Source organism: Microplitis demolitor, chromosome 8, assembly GCF_026212275.2.
Source record: "Microplitis demolitor isolate Queensland-Clemson2020A chromosome 8, iyMicDemo2.1a, whole genome shotgun sequence".
NCBI classification, from domain to species: domain Eukaryota; kingdom Metazoa; phylum Arthropoda; class Insecta; order Hymenoptera; family Braconidae; genus Microplitis; species Microplitis demolitor.
In genome coordinates, this window is record NC_068552.1 from 4,917,065 (window position 1) to 4,937,099 (window position 20,035).

Below are 20,035 nucleotides of genomic sequence, written 5' to 3' on the forward strand. Positions count from 1 at the left end.
AGAAGTTGGAGAGAGCAAAGGAACCGGAGCCACTAACGAAGGAAGAGTGGGAGAGGGAGAAGAACGAAAGGAACTACAGGAGAAACAGGATAGTGGTGTGGGGAGACCTAGGGAAGGGGAAAGTGACTATTGAGACATTCAAAAAACTATTCGAGGAAAAGCTGGGGGAAAAAGTCATCATTGTCAGAAGCAGGAGGGAGATTAAGGAGGGCAAAGATAACTATGTTTTGACCTTGGACAAAGTGGAGTCAAAGCTAAAGATAATGAAAAAAAAGTCTTTGTTTAAGGGAACAGGCATCTGGGTGGATAATGACCACACGGAACAGCAGGCAAAGGTACTCCAGTGGCTAGAGCATGAGGTGCAAAGACTCAGGAAAGGGGGCAAGAGGGTTAGTCGAAACTATATGAAGGTGCTGGTGGATGGAGTTTGGTGGTACTGGGACGAGTTACTCGGGCGGCCAATGAAAATGGCGGAACTTATCAATAGACAAAGACAGAGAGACGAGGTAAGAGGGGAGCAGGGGGTTCGGAGAACCGGAACAAATGAGGGAAAACAAGGGTAAAAGCAAAAGGGCAGGCAAAAAAAGAAAAATAACAAACAGTAAGAAAGATGAAGACAAAGCTAGAAATAAAAACGAAAAAGAGTGGCAGATTTTAATGTGGAATGTTGCAGGTCTCAGGAAGGTAGAGGAAATGAGAGAATGGATTGAAAGAAGGGAAGTGGTGGTGCTGCAGGAAACGTGGGTCACAGAAGACAAAGAAGAAAGGGCGAGAAGGTGGTTGAGTGACAAATACACATGGCATTTCAAAAGCGTCACCAAAGATAAGAAGGTGAAAAAAGGCAGGGCAAGTGGTGGGCAGGTAATTGGCATAAAAAAAGAATGGGCTAAGGAATGGGAAGTAAAAGAATGGGAGTATGAGATGAAAGCAGAACTAAAAAAAGAAGGCAGGGGCCTGACATTGATAACAGTATATAACAACGTAGGCATGAAAAAACTGGAGGGCCCACTAAGAAAGATCCTGGAAGATGGCATTTATAAAGGAGAAGATACGGTGATAGTTGGGGCCATGAACGCAAGAACTGGAGAGGAACTTGGATTTGAAGATGAGGAAGTGGGACAAGTCGGGCTACAAAAGAGAGAGTCTCAGGATAAAGTAATAAACTGGGAAGGAAGAAGGCTGCTAAGAGTATGTGAAGAGCTGGGGTTGAGCATACTGAATGGAAGAGTGGAGGGGGATCGTAAAGGGGCAATAACTTTTGTGGGAGGAGGCGCAGAGGATAGCAGTACGGTGATTGATCTGGTCATAAGAATGGGAGTGAAAAAAGGGTACGAGATAGCCAGGATGGAAGTGGTTGCCAGGACGGACTCGGACCACCTTCCGATTGTCCTAACAATAAAGAACGAAGAGGGGGGTGAGGCAAGGGCGAATGAACAGGAAAAAGAGTCGTAAAAAATGGAAGCAGGTGTAGTGGAAGGTGAGAGCTACAAGCTGAGGTGGAAGGCAGAAAAAACGGAGGAATATCAGGAGGTATGGAGGAAAGAGTGGAATGAGAGAGCGAGAGGAGGGGAAAAGAAAAGATGGGATGAACTGGTCGAGACCACGAAAACTGCAGCAAGAGTGTGTGAAATGGAGTACAGAAGCGGCAAAGAAAGAAGAAAAGGGAAACCGTGGCTCGATGGTGAGTGCAGAGAATTGAGAAAGAAAGTTTACAAAAAACTCAAGAAGCATTTAAAAGAGAGAAGCGTGACAAGCAAAAAGGAGTTAATAGAAAGCAGAAAAGATTACAAAAGTAGGTGCAGGGAAAGAGCAGAAGAATGGGTGAAGGAAAAAAGATTAAAAAATGTATGAAAAAAATGTAAAGAGTTATAATTGTAACTGTACATTGCAATAAAGCTTTATTATTATGATAATGAATTTAACTAAAATTATTATTCTTAAAGAGAATAATTAATATTATTTGAAAGCAATGGGATTCAAGAAATCTTAAAACTATTTTTAAATTAAAAAAATTTTTTTAGAACAAATAACTTTTTTATTAAAAAATAGAAATAATTTTTACGAGAAATTATATACGAAATTGAAAAATAATCGTTATATAATAAAAAAAAATTAGCATGATACTTATATTTATTGCTAATATACTAATGAATATAATAATTTTAAAAAAAAGCTCACTTTTATTATTTATTTACAAAAAAAAAAAAAAACGTCAAAAAATGTATAAAAATTATTTAAATAATGAAAAAAGTTGAGCAAAAAATAAAAAAAAAATAATTGCACGTATATGTGTCCTTATTTTAAGTTAATTAATAAGAATTTTTAAATATATACATGATCACCATTAGTAAAAAAAAATATATAAGATATTTACAATTTAGCACTATATGAGTGCATGGGGTTCCTTTACATGATGGAACAGAGCCCAGACTTCTCGTGGCATTTTGAAACTGGCGGCATCACCCACAATGGTGTCTGCTGAAGATTTGGCTTCACACGCTTAGGAACCTTGATCAGTTCCACCTCCTTCTCCACGACTGGTTCAGGCACCGGAACCACCTTCTTCCTGGGCACCATTTTCGTCTTTATGTTGACGGTTATGGTCGTTTTAACCCGTTCAACGTTCACTGGACGAAAAATGAGATTACCGTCGATTTCACATGTCGGCAAAAACGTGTTGGATGGAGTCACTTCACTGGATTCCTCGATTTTAATTTTTTTGTATTGAGCACCATGTTCAATATCAAAACTATCAGCAGACCGTTTGGATGCAGATTGTGGACTTGAAGAAATACACTTGATGTCACCCATGATTATTTGATATAAACTTGAATGATATGTTACGATAACAAAAGTTTGAAGTTTGAGATTCTGGTTATATTCAGAAACAACTTGGTTCAAGTTTGAAACTGAATGATGATAAAATTTTAGGGACCGATGTTTAAGTAGACTGCAATACTTTTGGGAAGGGGGGGGGGGGGGGGGTTGGACTCTAATGGGACATTTGCACCGAAACATCAGTAATGGATGCTATACGTCGTTCATTACCTTCTCATTTAGACCTATTTAAATATTAATCCTAAGAATTTGTGCAGATAATAAACGGTATTACTCGGCGGCATAATTATACATGCGTATGTCTGCTGCTTTCTCTAGGAAAAACTACATTTGATTTGGGTACAGGTATAGAACATTAGAGGTGATGACATTTTGAAGCCATTTAATATTGGGTACATTATTTATATAATATCACCTTTGACCAAAACACATCTATACTTATACAAATCGCCCTAATAAATAACTTAAGTAGTACATCTGACTGGCGTCTACAGTGAACAATTTCTAATATTTTGTACAACAAATGCGTTGATGGAATTTCATAAGTTTTTAGTAGATTCTAAAAAATTTTGGTCTTTTTACCCCATCAGAAACGTTTCTCATAATTTTTTGAAATTTTTTCACTGAACCAATAAAAAAGTTATAAATTTTTCATAAAAATTGCTTTCTTTATTTTAAATAGCAATAATTTTTTCAAAATTCGACCGATTGGGGTCTTTTTTCTCAAAATTTTTATTTTTAAATGTGCATTTCGAAAAAAAAATATGAAAAAATTATTGCAACCTATCTTCTTTTTTTTTTTATATTTTTGGGAATTAAAAAATTTTCCAATATTTACCATTTCTGATTTTTTTTTGTTATGTAAAACCTTGACATTTACTGAAAATCCTCACTTCAAAATTTAACAGAAAAAATTTTTTTTTTCATGGTTAAGTCTAAGATAAAGTCTCGATTTATGGATTTGATGTTATTGACAAATTTCCTCTTTATTAAAAAACATAAATATATTCAAAATATATCTTAGGATGCATAAAAAAAAAATCTAGGCGTCGGTGGACCCTGCGGGCCAGCCCCAAAACTTCCTGCTGTTTCCGACCTCAAAGAGCTCGAAAACATTAGTGTAGATATATTTTCGAGCTTTTCGAGCTCGAAAATGCTATCACATGCAATTGTTTTTTTACGATCTTTTCAAGCTCTAACAAGTTACCTGTTATACTGAAGTTTGAAAATTTAAGGATCGAAAATCATTAATGAAGCGGTTTTTGGAATTTAGTTCCTGATTATGTCCAGTAAAATAAGTGTATTGAGGCAGAAATCAATGTCACGGATCAAAATCAAGATTTAAATAAGTTTTAACTCATGTAAGAAACAATAAAATATGAAACATCCGATAAAAATATTAAAAACTACGTTTTATCGATTTTTTTGTTGATAAAATGATTTAAACTTAAAACAAAGTTCGATGACATTATATGATCAAAAGAAATTATAAAAAAGATGAGTTGATATGATATCAGGCACATTTGAGTACGTTATATTATGATTTATCCGGAAAAAATAACATAAAATGTTATTTTTTTAACTTTTCAACGCCGATATCTTTTGAACTATTTAATTGATTTTGATAGTTGACATGGCGATTGGCACGTTTTATTAAATTCTAGAGCTGATTGAAATTTAAAATCGATCGCGTCAGTCACTTTGAAAATATTTAGAAAAAACCGTTTTTCACCATTTCTTTCTCCCGTGATAACTCTCGGACGAATCATCGCATTTTGATGTTTGAGGTGGAATCGACGCGTTTTATCGAGTTCTAGAGCTGATTAAATTTTAAAGTCGATCGTATTAGTCGTTTGTGAGAAATCAACAAAAAACTAAAAAAAAAATTTTTTTTTTTTTTCGTAACTTGTCAATATTTTCGAGTCTATTCGATCAAATAATCTGAAATTCCCAGGAAAGTTGATGGCCAACAAGCTCTCTCAATTGTCACCGCAACCATCCAAATCGATTCATTAGTTTAAAAGTTACAAAGAGTTTACACACACACACACACACACACACACACACACACACACACACACACTCGGGCATCATTCTGAAAATAGTCAGAATAGCTTCCTAGGACCTCAAAACGTCGACATCTGATGAAAACTCGATTTCCGAAAATCGGGGTGAAAACAATAACTTCCCGAAATTTTTAAAATCGTCGATTTTCTTAGCGGGAAGTTAAAAATATTCCTAATTAAGAAAAAATGATATGAAATGATTTAACAAGAGTTGAATGGGGACTGACATATAGATATACACCTAGCGTGGATAAAATTATTTTTTTTTCCAATCAGGAGGATAAAAATGTAAAAATATATATATTATATGTATTTTTTTTTTCCATCACATACTAATATCTTTGTTATAATTTTATACATACATTATTAAATATATTTTTTTTATATTTTCATACATATGAGTTGAATATATTGTTACGTCCCAGCCTGCTCGTCAGATGTCTCTGACTATTTTTAAATACTAATTATTAAGAGACCGATCTGAGACCTAACTAATTAATTAAGATGTATATTGATAATTTAGCAAGTTGCATAATTAATAAGTTACTCTATATTATAGGATATAATATAATGTAATAATATAGCATAACATAATAATATAAAATAATATGATATTATTTAGAATATTTGAAACATATTGATAAAGTTATTTTTCTCTTAATATTTGTTATGTATAAATAAACGCTGACGCCTCGAGTAAATCCTCGAGACGTGCAGCTGCACAAACATCTATTTTGTTCTAAGATAACTTTGTTCATAGATAAGTGACTCATTTGTTAATAATAAAAACGGAGAAAGCGTGAGAACGGAGAATGGATCATCGGAGAATATTGCTTATCACGATCCACCCCTCTATATCGAACGATGCGCGGGCCTGATGCCCAAGCGCCTCGTATTGATAAGAGACTTACTCTAGTTTTTCTCGATCAAGAGAATTCAGTCTGAAATATAGAATCATAGAGAGCAGTCAGGCTCAATATTAAATACTCAACTTCTTTCTCACCCTTTCGAAGTTATTGTTAGACGAACTTTAACAATTTATAAATTGATTCAATTGTATATTTCCACATTATTGAAATTATTCTTTTACAATTGAATAAATCGGATTGAGATATAAAATAATAACCAGTTTATTTCAACCACCGAATGGTGGCTGTTCAACCCCTACTAAATAATTATTTATAATTATATGTAAGTTCTCATTACGTCCAATTCAAATCGACCGCTCAACCACGCCAGCGCCAAAACATCAACCAGGACGTAACAACTTATTATATAATTAAAATTGGTGGCAGCGACGGATTCGAACAGCCCCCGAATACACTGGTAAAATCTCAACAATCCGAAAATTTTTTTTTACAAAAATTAACATCAAGTTCTCAAAGTGAAATTGAGCAACACAAAAAAAAATATATTACAAATTTTTTTTGTCGATATCGGAAATTTTTTTTTTCCTAAATAAAAAAAAAAAAAGAAGTAAAATTGTGAAACAGAAGTGAAAAGTTAAGTGAGAATTGAAGTGAGTGAAATAAATAATAATAAAAATCTAAATAATTGAAATTAAAAAAAATTCAAAAATAATTAAGATAAAATAACAAAATTTTTTTTTTCTCGTCGAACATTTAAATTGAAAATTAAATTTTTATTATTCAAGATCTGAAATTAAATTTTTTTTTTCTGCTCTCAAATAAATTAATAAACAAAAAAAAAGTATATAAATTTATAAAAATCATATACATCAAGAAAAAAAATAAAATTTTGTGAATTAACAATAAAATTCATAATAAAATTCAAGTGAGTGAAGTTAATGAAGAATTAAAATTTAAAATAAAATAAAACTACCAATATCATTCACGACGCCCGACGGACGCAGTTCAATATCAACTACAGCTGAGAAATCTACAGTCATCACACATTCTGCTCAACGTGTTTCCATCAACCTTCCGACGGCAACGAAGATCTCCATATCAACTACAATTACCGATTCATCTGAAATTCAAACCTGTAAACAACTAAGTAGTAAGTCAATTATATTGTTAAAAGTTTTTTTTTCTGTCTTTCGAAATATTTATATAAACAATAATGAGTCTTGAACAAATGGAAGTTTCCCTTACGGAAACCCAAAATGAAGTATTAGCGTTAAAAGCTCAAATCGAACAATTACTAGCAGAAAAACTTGAAATGAAAAATAAATTTGAAGAAAATTGTCAAGCAGCTATTGCTCAACAATTAAAAACACATTTTGAAAGAAATCCACCCGTGGGTACTTCACACCAATTACCTCCCAATCTTAATTTAACGAATAATTTAAGTGCAAATAACAAATTCGATTACAAAGAATTTTTCAAAACTATACCAGACTTTGACGGTATAAGTTATCCAGTAGAATCATTCATACAGGCATGCAAAGATGCGAAAGAATATCTAAGAGAAATAAACGAGGACGCGCTCGTTAGAATATTAAAATCCAAATGTAAAGGCGAACCTTTAATTAGAGTAAGCGGGTCAAACGTAAAAACAATAGACGAATTTATTGCATTTTTAAATTTAAATTTTAGATTAAGCAAACAAGTTTCAGTTTGGTTAAAAGAATTTAATGACTTGGAGCAAAAATCGAGTGAACGCGTAATGGACTTTTACCATAGAGTGAATAAACATTTACAGGACACTTGCTCAGAAATCGCGGATACAGGCGGTAATAGTTAAGATGAAAAAATAGTTTTGGCTAAAGAAACTGCGGTACAAGCATTTATTTCGGGTTTAGAACCAAGACTTGCTTTATTTTTACACAATGACGAATTTGCGGATCTTGCTACAGCCGCTACCGCAGCAATTAAAGCGGAACAAAAATTACAGCAAATGAAAAATATAAATAAACTTTTCAAGCCATTCGATAATAATTCAAATAAAAATTGTTTCGCAATCCAAGACCCAAACCCACACAACACAATTAACCAAAATAATCACCAAATTCGAAATTTGAATCCTTATCAGCAATTTAATAAAAATTATAACAGAAACAGTCGTGAAAAATCGGAACAGGCTAACAATCAAAATCGAAACAACCCAAATAAGTTTTGTAATTTTTGCAAAAGAAACAATCATAATATTGAGGAATGTAGAATTTTAATTCAAAGAAAGAATATTGAATCTAATCAAAGTATGAACAAAAATATTCTTCAATGTGATAACTGTAAAATGAACGGTCATTCAGTAAACAATTGTCGTAAGAAAATTTATAATGAAGGAAAACGCGACGGTTTAAATGCAAAACCGAGTACAGGTACGGGAAACGACCAAGCGTTCCCTCGAGTCGGCATTCCGATGGGAAACGTAGCAATTCAGCGCCAAAATTTAAACAAAAACTAAGAATACCGACAGAAACTTATTCCGTGGGTGCCATGTCAATTGATTATAAACCTACGTCAATTATGTTCAGATCCAAAGATATAATATCTAGCTATGGGAAAATTTTAGTAGACACCGGATGTAATTTAAATTTAATAAAATACGGGGAAGTAAAATATAAAAAATTAATCGACGAATCATATTGTTACAAATTAAACGGTGTTTCCGAAGCTATCACTTTGGGTAGAATAAAAATACAAATTTTTAATAAGGACACTTATTTTCATATAATACCGGACGAATTTCCTTTAGATTATACGGGCATACTGGGCATGGAATTTTTACGAGAACACGGCGGAATAATAAATTTAGTAGACAATACGGTAACATTTCAACATTTAAATAATCTACGAATATCATTAACAGAAGGAGAATATTTCGTTTTAAAAGCTCGAACGAAGACGGCAATGTTTGTTCGAGTAGATAGTAAACTTAAAGAGGGTTATACACCTCGTATCGAATTTGAAAACGGTATTTACGCGGGCGAAGCTTTAGTGAGTAATAATAACGGAATCGCTTATTTGTACGCAATAAATACTCTTGACAAAGATGTAAAAGTAAAAGTACCCGTAATTCCTCTGTACCCATTCGGGACAAGCGAAGACGAGGATACTACTTTGACGCATGACGACACAGACAATTACGATAAATGTACCACGGCCGGGGAAAATCGTGTCAACAAAGTGTTAAAACTCTTGCGTTTAAAACATCTGAATGAGGAAGAGCGTAAAGCAATAGTTTCTCTAGTAGAGAAATACGCTGACCTATTCCACATTCCAGGAGAACCACTGCGCGCTACAGACACTGCGACTCATACTATACACACTACCGATGACGTTCCCGTAAATACTCGACAATACAGACACCCTCCAGCACAGAAAGACGAAATAGAAAAACAGATAACAGAACTAATGTTAATGGATATTATTGAACCTTCAACCTCACCATATAATTCCCCTTTATGGATCGTACCCAAAAAGGCTGATTCTAAAGGCAATAAAAGATGGCGTTTAGTTATAGATTATCGTAAATTAAATGATAAGACTGTTAAAGATGCATATCCACTACCGTTGATAAATGATATTCTTGATCAATTAGGTGGTGCGATTTATTTTTCAGTATTTGATTTAAAATCGGGTTTTCATCAATTAAAAGTAGATCCTAAAGATAAGCACAAAACAGCATTTACAACTCCTCATGGTCATTATCAATTTAATAGAATGCCATTTGGACTTAAAAATGCTCCAGCAACGTTCCAAAGGTTAATGGATTTAGTTTTACGCGGGTTACAAGGAGCAGATCTCTTTGTTTACTTAGACGATATAGTCATTTACGCACGTTCTCTAGAAGAACATAACACTAAATTCGAAAAATTAGCCGAACGTTTGCGAAGTGCGAATTTAACTCTACAAGCCGATAAATGTGAATTCCTAAAAAAAGAAGTACTTTATTTAGGCCATCTTATATCTGCCGACGGTGTCAAGCCTGATCCCGATAAAATTAAAGCGATCAAATGTTTCAACACACCTGAAAACACAACACAAGTGAGAGAATTTCTTGGACTTGCTGGTTACTATCGGCGATTTATCAAGGATTTCGCAAAAATCTCTAAGTGCCTATCCGATCTTACAAGCAAAAACGCAAGATTTTCATGGGCGCCTGAACATCAGATAGCTTTTGAAACCTTGCGCGATAAACTATGTACAGCTCCGATATTGCAGTATCCAGATTTTTCGAAACCATTTATTTTAACGACCGATGCTTCGGGCTATGCAGTTGGAGCAATTCTCTCACAAGGCAAAATTGGCGAAGACACAATTGTTGCAGCAGCTTCTCGTGTGCTCAATAAACACGAAAAAAATTATTCGACCACCGAAAAAGAAATGGTCGCAGCCTTATTTGGTATGAAAACATTTAGACCGTATCTCTATGGCAGAGAGTTTACTCTTGTCACCGATCACAGACCGCTGGTGTGGGTAAATAATATGAATGACCCAACATCGCGTGTAATGAGATGGAGAGAACGGCTTAAAGAGTTCGAATATACCGTGTTATATAAGGCGGGAAAAATAAACACAAACGCGGACGCTTTATCGCGTAACCCAATAATTGAAAACCGCGAAGTTTATCCAATTAAAATTAAATGGCGACCTGGAAAACCCGGAATCGCTAGGTTGAGGACTTCAGATCCTTCAGACGATGGTAAAGTCTTTAAAAAGAAACCTAAATACAAAACTAATTCAGAGTCAATTAGCTCGAATAACGATAAAAATAAATTACCTACAAATTTTAACAAAAATAATAATTCAAGTTCAGAGGAAATTACTCCAAGTAAGAAAATAATTCGCGATAAAAATAAAATTGCGACTAACTCAGTCGACGGAGTTAGAAAAATAAATTTAAAAATTCAAAATCTTGAGCAAAATACTCAAGCGGTCGGTCTAGAAGATTCGGTCGAAAAACGTCAAATTCTTGAGCCAAAAACTCAAGCGGTTGGGCCAGTCAGTAACAATACTATGGACCCAGTCGTCAAATCTGCTAGCGACGGCAATAGGATTAGCTACCCTAGCGACCGGCGATTAGTTAAAAATAATAAAAACGGATATATCGGTAAAAATAAAAATTTAAAAATAAAAAGATCTGACGTCAGACGATATAATCCATATAAAAAATTTTCTAGCACTGAATCACTAAGCGAAGATGATTTAAGTAGAAATAAAAATGATAAAATATTCACAAACTTGGAAACAAATAATCCTCAAGAACTAAATTCAAATTCAATCAATAAAAACTTCAATTCTAAAAATCATAATGAAAATAATAAAAATAAATTAAATTCTAACGAAAATTCAAATCGCATACGTAATTCTAAAGAGAATGCAAAATTGAATGAAAATTCTAAATGCAAAGTCTTATCAAATCCAGAACCAGATAAATCAATAACTCTTCCTGATTATTCTGACGGATCGTCGTCATCAGGAGATATGTATGATGCTGTAACTCTGAGAAAAAAACTCATTAAAGACAACCCTTCGTATTTAAGTGACGAATCTGATATGACAGATTTCGGTTTGTCTTATATTTCTAATAATTCTATAAACTCTCCAAAACATAAAAATTCACGTAATTTAACACCAACACCTCAATCCCCAAATCCGCAAGTTGAAAGTGGTAAAACCACGAAAACTCCATTGTCATTACCACCCAACGTACAAACACAAGCTACATCTACACACCCAAATCCAAAAATACAGACAGATAAGAAAAATGTAAAAATTAATAAAAATAAATTTAATCCTTCTCAAATCAAAAGGACAACTAAAATGGCAGAGTTTACACCCTCTCCTACAATACGTTCACGTAGAAAAATAAATAAACAAAGTAAGAAAATTGAAAAAATAATTATTCCAGAAACTTCTGATGACGAATCAAACACTGACGAGACAGAAATGACTTATTCAAAAATATATTCAGAAAATTCAAATGACATTAGTACTGAATCACCTGTCGAAACAATCCCTATCACTCCAAGAACTCCTATCACACCCAAATCCGTAAATAAAAAAGACATGGGAGTTGCAATTCCTTGGTCTTCTGACGAAGGAGGCGATTATCCAAAAATTATGGACGTCTCTGCGGTAATTCATAATGAACCAGAAAACAACATAAACATGTCAACTAACGACATAGGAGAAAATTCTTTTGTAATTGAACCCATGACAGTAGAATCACCCGACGAAACAAAAACCATAAAAACTAACACAATAACACAGAAAAAAATAGCCAATAAAAATACAGAAAAGACAAAAACAAACACTACAAAAATAAACCCAAATTTAACAGACGCAGACAAGAACAGACCTCACGGTACTGATGCAGAACAAACACATACTAATAAACTTACACCAGAACTACGTAGATCGACTAGAAAACGTAAACTCAAAACATGTTCATGCTGTACAGACTACGACGAACATACACATACACAAAAACAGATTCCGAATAAAATACAACATCTTGCGAAAAATTTTAAAAATAAAACAAAAAAACCAAATAATAAAAATTCACAACCCAAATTACCAGACATAATGGTTACTCTAAAAGCAATTAAACGTCAACAAAATTTAAATAATAAACGAACTAATGATAGATTGTCAATAATAAACGAAAATACAAGCCCAGAAAATTCACAACACACTACATCACGTAGAGAATCACAAAACCCTGCACTAAATTCACCTGCTGATCGAAATTCAAAATCGCCTGAGCGAATAAATTCATTCAACGACCTGAACTTCGATCAACAGATAAATTCAGCTGACGACGAAAATTTCGAACAGATAGAACAAATAAATTCATTTAATGACCAAAATTTTGACCAAATCGAACAGATAAACTCATCTGATAATGAAATAGACATACGACAAAATTCGACACAATCAAATTCGGACAGAAATCAAAACAAATCAAACGACAATGCGATCATAATAGCAAACGACAATTTACCTAACGAGGAAATAGACTCTGACGGTAATATATCTATAATTTCAAATACTTCAAACGACTACAGTAACGAGAACGTACACGAAACAAGAGATAACTTAGAAATGCAGAAAAATTGTTATTTATGTTTCATTAACGCTGATGGTACCGTACCAAGCGAAATCGGGAAACAGTTTTTAGTGTCAGGATATTTAAAATTGAGCCCTTTAACTAATTATAAAACAGGTCAAGTAATCAAAATGGGAACATCTAAAAAGAAAGTACTCGCGTTGGTAACTCAAAGTGATAGTCGAGATACACCAACTGAAAAAGATTATTGTAAAGCTTTCAAAAATTTAAAGTTATATATGGAAAAATCAAAAATAAAATCAGTTAGTATTTCTCAAGGTAGAAGCAATTTATCAAAAACAGTTTGGACGAAAATTAAAAATATTATTGCTAAAATTTTCAAAGGTAGCGATTTAAAAATAATTATTTGCAAAGATGAAATAATAATACCTCCAGTAGAGGAAAGAGAAAAAATAATAGCCGAAAATCACGAAACTTCAATAGCAGGACATAAAGGAGTAACTAAAACTTATAATAGAATTAGACAAAAATATTTTTGGGACAATATCAAAAAGCATGTTGAAGATTTCGTTAGGAAATGTATTAGTTGCCAGAAAAAGAAATTAGTTAGAATAAAAACAAAACAGCCGATGGTCATTACAGACACATCCGCAGAAGTATGGGATAAATTAGCATTAGATATAGTAGTACCAAATAAAACTTCAGCTAACGGATATTCATATATTTTAACGATGCAAGATGATCTTTCAAAATACTGTTTTGCAATACCTTTAGTGTCCATGACGGCCAAAGATATCGCGATAGCATTAGTCGAGAATTTTATATTAAAACACGGTTGCCCGAAAGTAATTTTAACAGACCAAGGTCAAGCTTTTATAGGTAAAGTAATGGGTTGCGTAGCCAAAATTTTTAAAATGAAACAAATTAAGACAACAGCTTTTCATCCGCAATCAAATAGTTCTCTCGAGAGAAGCCATCAAGTTTTAACTGATTATATTAAACATTTTACAAGTCACGATGATTGGGATAAATGGTTGCCTCATGCCACTTTTGCTTACAACACAAGTGTACATGAAGGTACGAAATTCACGCCGTATAAATTAGTTTTTGGTAAAGAAGCACGATTACCATCAGAATTTTCCTATCTAGACGAGATTCCTACATACGCAGATTTTGTTAAAGAACTTGCAACTAGATTATTAGAATCACGGAAAGAAGCAAGACAAAATTTAGAAAATTCAAAGCAAAGATCCAAAGTACGGTATGATAAAAAAATTAATCCAGTAAATTTCAAAATAGGCCAAAATATATTCTTAGTAAAGAATCAGAGAGATGGTAAATTTGATGATAATTATTTAGGTCCGTATAAAGTTACAGAAATATTTCCTGATAAAAATGATATAGAAATCGAATGTAAACCGGGAAAGAGAAAAATCATTCATTGTGATAGAGCCAAAATTGCTTATAAATAAATAGTTTTTTTTTCCTCCCAGACACATGCGTCTTTTTGTAGATACATTGAAATCTGTACCTCTCATATTTCTTTCTTTCCTGTTCTACTCTTTTCTTTTTTTTTTTTGCCTTCTCACACAATATATATATATAAAAAAAAAAAAAAAAAAACATCATGTTAATAACTTTTATAATTAATGAATGAATTTACTTTCTATACAGAAATTTTAATAAGAATGATAGTACCAATATTATCTGCTATGAATTGAAATTGAGTAATAATGCTAAGAAAAAAAATAAGCTTCCAGTCTATAAACTTTCATCAAAAAAATTAAAAATAAAAAAAAAAAATAAAAAAAAAAAAGACAAAAAAAAAAATAATTTTTTTTTAACAATATATAGACTCAAATAGAATTTTAATATAAAATTAAGAATTCGTAGATTAAGTTTTTCTTTATATATTATTTAATAGATAATTTTAATGCAAATGTATATAGAATTTTAAGCAAAAAAAAAAAAATAAACAAGAAAATATGCAAAATGCAGGAAAACAAAAAAATTATATGCAAATACACAGAATTAGCACATGAAGGCAGAAAAGTCGTAAGTAATACTAAGAAATAAATATATACAAATATTTAGATATAATATAGATACATCATTGTAATAATATAATAATACTTATTAACATTAATAAACAAATTCAGAAAACAATACTAAAAACTCAAAAAAAAAAAAAAAAAAAAAAAAAAAAAAAAAAACTAACTAAATAATAGAAAGAAAAAGAAAGAAATGAAGAAATTTTTATAACCTACGATAAAATAATATATTTTAAACAGTTAAAAAAAAATTAAAATCATAGTAATAATTACATCAAGAAGACCGAAAAGAAATCACATTCAAATAATAGTTTGAGGTTTTGGAATTTCTTTTCTCCTTAGCATAAACTTCTTACAAACATTATATCTTAAAGTTTTTTTTTGAAAAAAAACATATTAATAATTTTACAAGAAAATTTTATGAATTTGTACTATTCGTAAAATCTTTTTTTTATATACGCATATAGTCTACTTTTAAATAATTTGAAAAAAAAATTAAATTAAATAAAGAAAAAAAAACACGGTAAATAATTTTATGAATATATAAAATATTTTTTTTTTTTTACAAAAAAAAATATAAATTTTTACATAATTTTTTTTGGCCACAGATGCGGCATACGTGACGCATAATTTATCTCAATCGTCAAACAAATAGGATTAGGAAAAAAAAGAACATCGTCATTAAAATAAAACCATAAAAATGTTTACCATGATTTACAAACAGACGGATTAGAAAGAGAATGGATTTTTTTTAAATGTCGCCACTAAAAAGGCAGGCGTCGAGTCATAGGTCACAGGTCGGTACTTAGATTTCTTAAACTCGAAGATGGGTAAAATAGAGTTACAAATAAAACAATAAAGAAAATAAACTACATTTACAACAAGAGCTAAGGCCCAGAACAAGCGGGGCGCTTGTCTACCGGGTGGGGAGGTGTTACGTCCCAGCCTGCTCGTCAGATGTCTCTGACTATTTTTAAATACTAATTATTAAGAGACCGATCTGAGACCTAACTAATTAATTAAGATGTATATTGATAATTTAGCAAGTTGCATAATTAATAAGTTACTCTATATTATAGGATATAATATAATGTAATAATATAGCATAACATAATAATATGAAATAATATGATATTATTTAGAATATTTGAAACATATTGATAAAGTTATTTTTCTCTTAATATTTGTTATGTATAAATAAACGCTGACGCCTCGAGTAAATCCTCGAGACGTGCAGCTGCACAAACATCTATTTTGTTCTAAGATAACTTTGTTCATAGATAAGTGACTCATTTGTTAATAATAAAAACGGAGAAAGCGTGAGAACGGAGAATGGATCATCGGAGAATATTGCTTATCACGATCAACCCCTCTATATCGAACGATGCGCGGGCCTGATGCCCAAGCGCCTCGTATTGATAAGAGACTTACTCTAGTTTTTCTCGATCAAGAGAATTCAGTCTGAAATATAGAATCATAGAGCGCAGTCAGGCTCAATATTAAATACTCAACTTCTTTCTCACCCTTTCGAAGTTATTGTTAGACGAACTTTAACAATTTATAAATTGATTCAATTGTATATTTCCACATTATTGAAATTATTCTTTTACAATTGAATAAATCGGATTGAGATATAAAATAATAACCAGTTTATTTCAACCACCGAATGGTGGCTGTTCAACCCCTACTAAATAATTATTTATAATTATATGTAAGTTCTCATTACGTCCAATTCAAATCGACCGCTCAACCACGCCAGCGCCAAAACATCAACCAGGACGTAACAATATTCTAAGATAGATTGTGAATATATTTGAAACATATAAGTACAAAAATCGGCCAAAAGTCTGATATTAGAAACATATTTTTTTTTCATACTAAAAATATAGACTTTTTATATTTTGACATATTTTTTTTGAATTTTTTCAATAGGGGTGACTTCACGTGACGTGAGTGGTCAGCGCAGTGAGAAGCAACATTTAGATGAAGCATTAAATGCATCATCTCTTATTACACATACGATAAGTACTGAGAATATTCGATCGACTTTTTTTTTCAATCTAACAATTTTTTTCAACAATAAATACCGTCTCTAAAATTTTTTGAAATTCAACAAATACTTATGGAATTTTATCAGCTTATTCGTTTGTACAAAGTATTGTGAAATCATTCTTCCACCAAATGGATTACCATAAACGTTTTAATCCTAACTTTGTTACCAATTGTTCACTATAGACGCCAGACAGATATAGTACTTAAGTTATTTATTAGGGTGCTTTGTAAAAGTATACATATATTTTCGTCAATAGATAATATCATATCAACAACGTATCCAATATTCAATGGTTTCAAAATATCATTACCTCAAATGTTCTATACCTGACCTTCAATACAATGTACTTTTTCCTCGAGTAAGCAGCAGACATACGGATATACCAGGGTCGAAAAATTTGATCTGTTTTTAATAAACTAAAAATTTTAAGTTACTTTTATTAAATTTTATTTTTTATTTATATTTAATTGATATGTAAATTACAATCTAGTTTTGCCCTTACTATTCCTCATTTAGACTATTTTCAGACTTATTTTCAATCATTTTTAGTCTGTTTTTATTCTCATTTAGTTCAAAATCCGACTTTTTCTGTCATTTATTCTTAGTCTGATTTTGATCAATATTCGATCAAAAAAAGATTAAAATTTTTTTTTTATAATTATAATGATAAATAATAAAAACAAAAAATTAATGAAAGTTTGATATTTTTTTACACATTGATATAAAATAATATTTATATAATAAATAAATTAGCCTCAATTAACATATAGATATTACTTGAAAAGAATTTAACTTCATCCTCCTCCTTTTCTTCTGATAATGCATCCAAGTAACTGAGACTTTTTGGAACATACATTCTGAGAAAAATCAATTATTTTCCTCTGGCTCCTACCTTCAATTCATTCAGTTCCTTATCATCATCTGTTAGATATTTTTATTAATACAGAAATTTATTATTATAAGTTTATATTCAAAATGAAAGAGCACCTTAATTTATAGAATAATTGGTGAAAAACTTTGCCTTAAAAAAATGAACTATTCTAAGAAACTCAAAGATTGTGCGACACTGAGTAATCTTAATTTAAAAAAAAACATTACGTGACAAAACTATTTTTCAATTCTTTGCTTCATTAAAAGTGATGTATAAAAGCAATAAATTCGAATTCAAAAACCAATAAAAAAAGAAATTAATATTTCCATTTATGGACAAAATTAATTACTACATGATGTATTAAAAAGAACAAGAATGGATAAAGTTCAATTAAACTTACTCCTCATGAAAAGTGATTCAGGAGCATCTAGATATAGAGGATTATCTAAATTTTCTTGATATTTGAAACGTGCTGTCGCCATTTCGTATTACAATATCACAGAGGAATATTTTGATACGGTTTTGAATGTCTAAATATTTTTCGACTTTATTGAAGAAATTTTTGTTGAGATTTTAACGGCAATTTGACTACTTTCGTTAAATATTATTAATATTCTATCAAGACAACTAAAAAATATAGCTCTCAAATAATCATTAACTGTCGACATTTTTAAACAAAAGACACTAAGTAAATAGTAAACAAAAAAAAATTCATTCTAGATCTTAACAATCGTTTTTTATTTGAAACCTTAATCTCTCAGTTAAAAAATAAGATATAAAATAGATTTTAGAAAATAGAAAAAAAAATGTTAATTAGAGCAATAGTCTCGGATTCATGACTTTTTCACGTCTCTTTATGGTTTTGCTAAAAAATCAGTCAATGGTCTTAAGCTTATAGAAAATGCATAGAATTACTTTTCAATAATTTTTTTTTTTGTTTATCCATCTTGAATGACATAAAATTTAAAAAAACATCAAAAATATGGAAAAAATAGTATTATTATATTAATTTTACTGTTCGTCTATTGGTACACCAAAATGAACCCGTGCCCAGTACCGGAACAGCCAATCATATTAATGTTATCGACAGACATTAACGGTGAGTTCAATTGACTGGCTAAATCAAGTACAACATTAATTATTACTGGAGCCCTAATATTTAATGCAGTATGTATGATTGTTATAAGAAATAGATTAAGCATTGATAAACGCTAATTTGAATTATAAAGAATAAATTTTTGTTCTTAGTTTTTTTTTTTAATGATTTTTCTAGTATAACCTCAAATGATTTATTTTGTTTCTATTCTTTAGTTCAAAATATTTATTTTAATTTAATATTCAATCATTTTAAAATTTTAAATACATTTTACATTATGGGTGTGATATAGCAGACATCAGACAAATTTAAAGTTCTTAACAAATCGAGTAAATAATTGATAATATAAAATTAAAAAAAAATGCAAATTCAGAAAATTTTTAAATTAATAGTGCTTTTTCTGTAAATATTATTATTTTAATTTTTTATCTTATTTATTTATAATTTTAAAGTTCTCTGATGTCTGCTACATTCATACTCGTTTTACATTAATATTATTTAATAATAATTAATATTTTCACCACGAATAAATGCGAAAAATAACTTGTTTAATTTACTGTTCCGGTATTAGGACAACCGAATTCCCGTATTGGGACAAGGCTATTTCAGCGTTCCGGTATTGGGTCTTTTAGGTGTCATAGAAAAAAATTTTTTTTTTATATTAAATTTGAGAAAAATAACCTTATTTGATTATTTTTAAATTGGTAAATGTCTATTCTATACGATGTAATAAATCATTTTGGTTTATAATTTATTTTAATATTTTTAAAACGCTACAAATCAGTCATATACCCTTCGTCGTTCCGGTATTGGGACATTTACCTTAAGTCCACGATTTAATCGAGTTTTGACCTTGCACAATTTCAGAACCAAAATTTTTCTAAGTTCCAGAATTAATCGCACACACACACACACACACACACACACACACACACACACCGATCCGAAAACACGCACGCAAAAATTGGTACAAACATGCTCTCGCACACAGACATCCGAACACAGGAACGCATACATTTACACTCACGCACATAATCACACACACATACACGCACACACCGATCCGAAAACACGCACCCA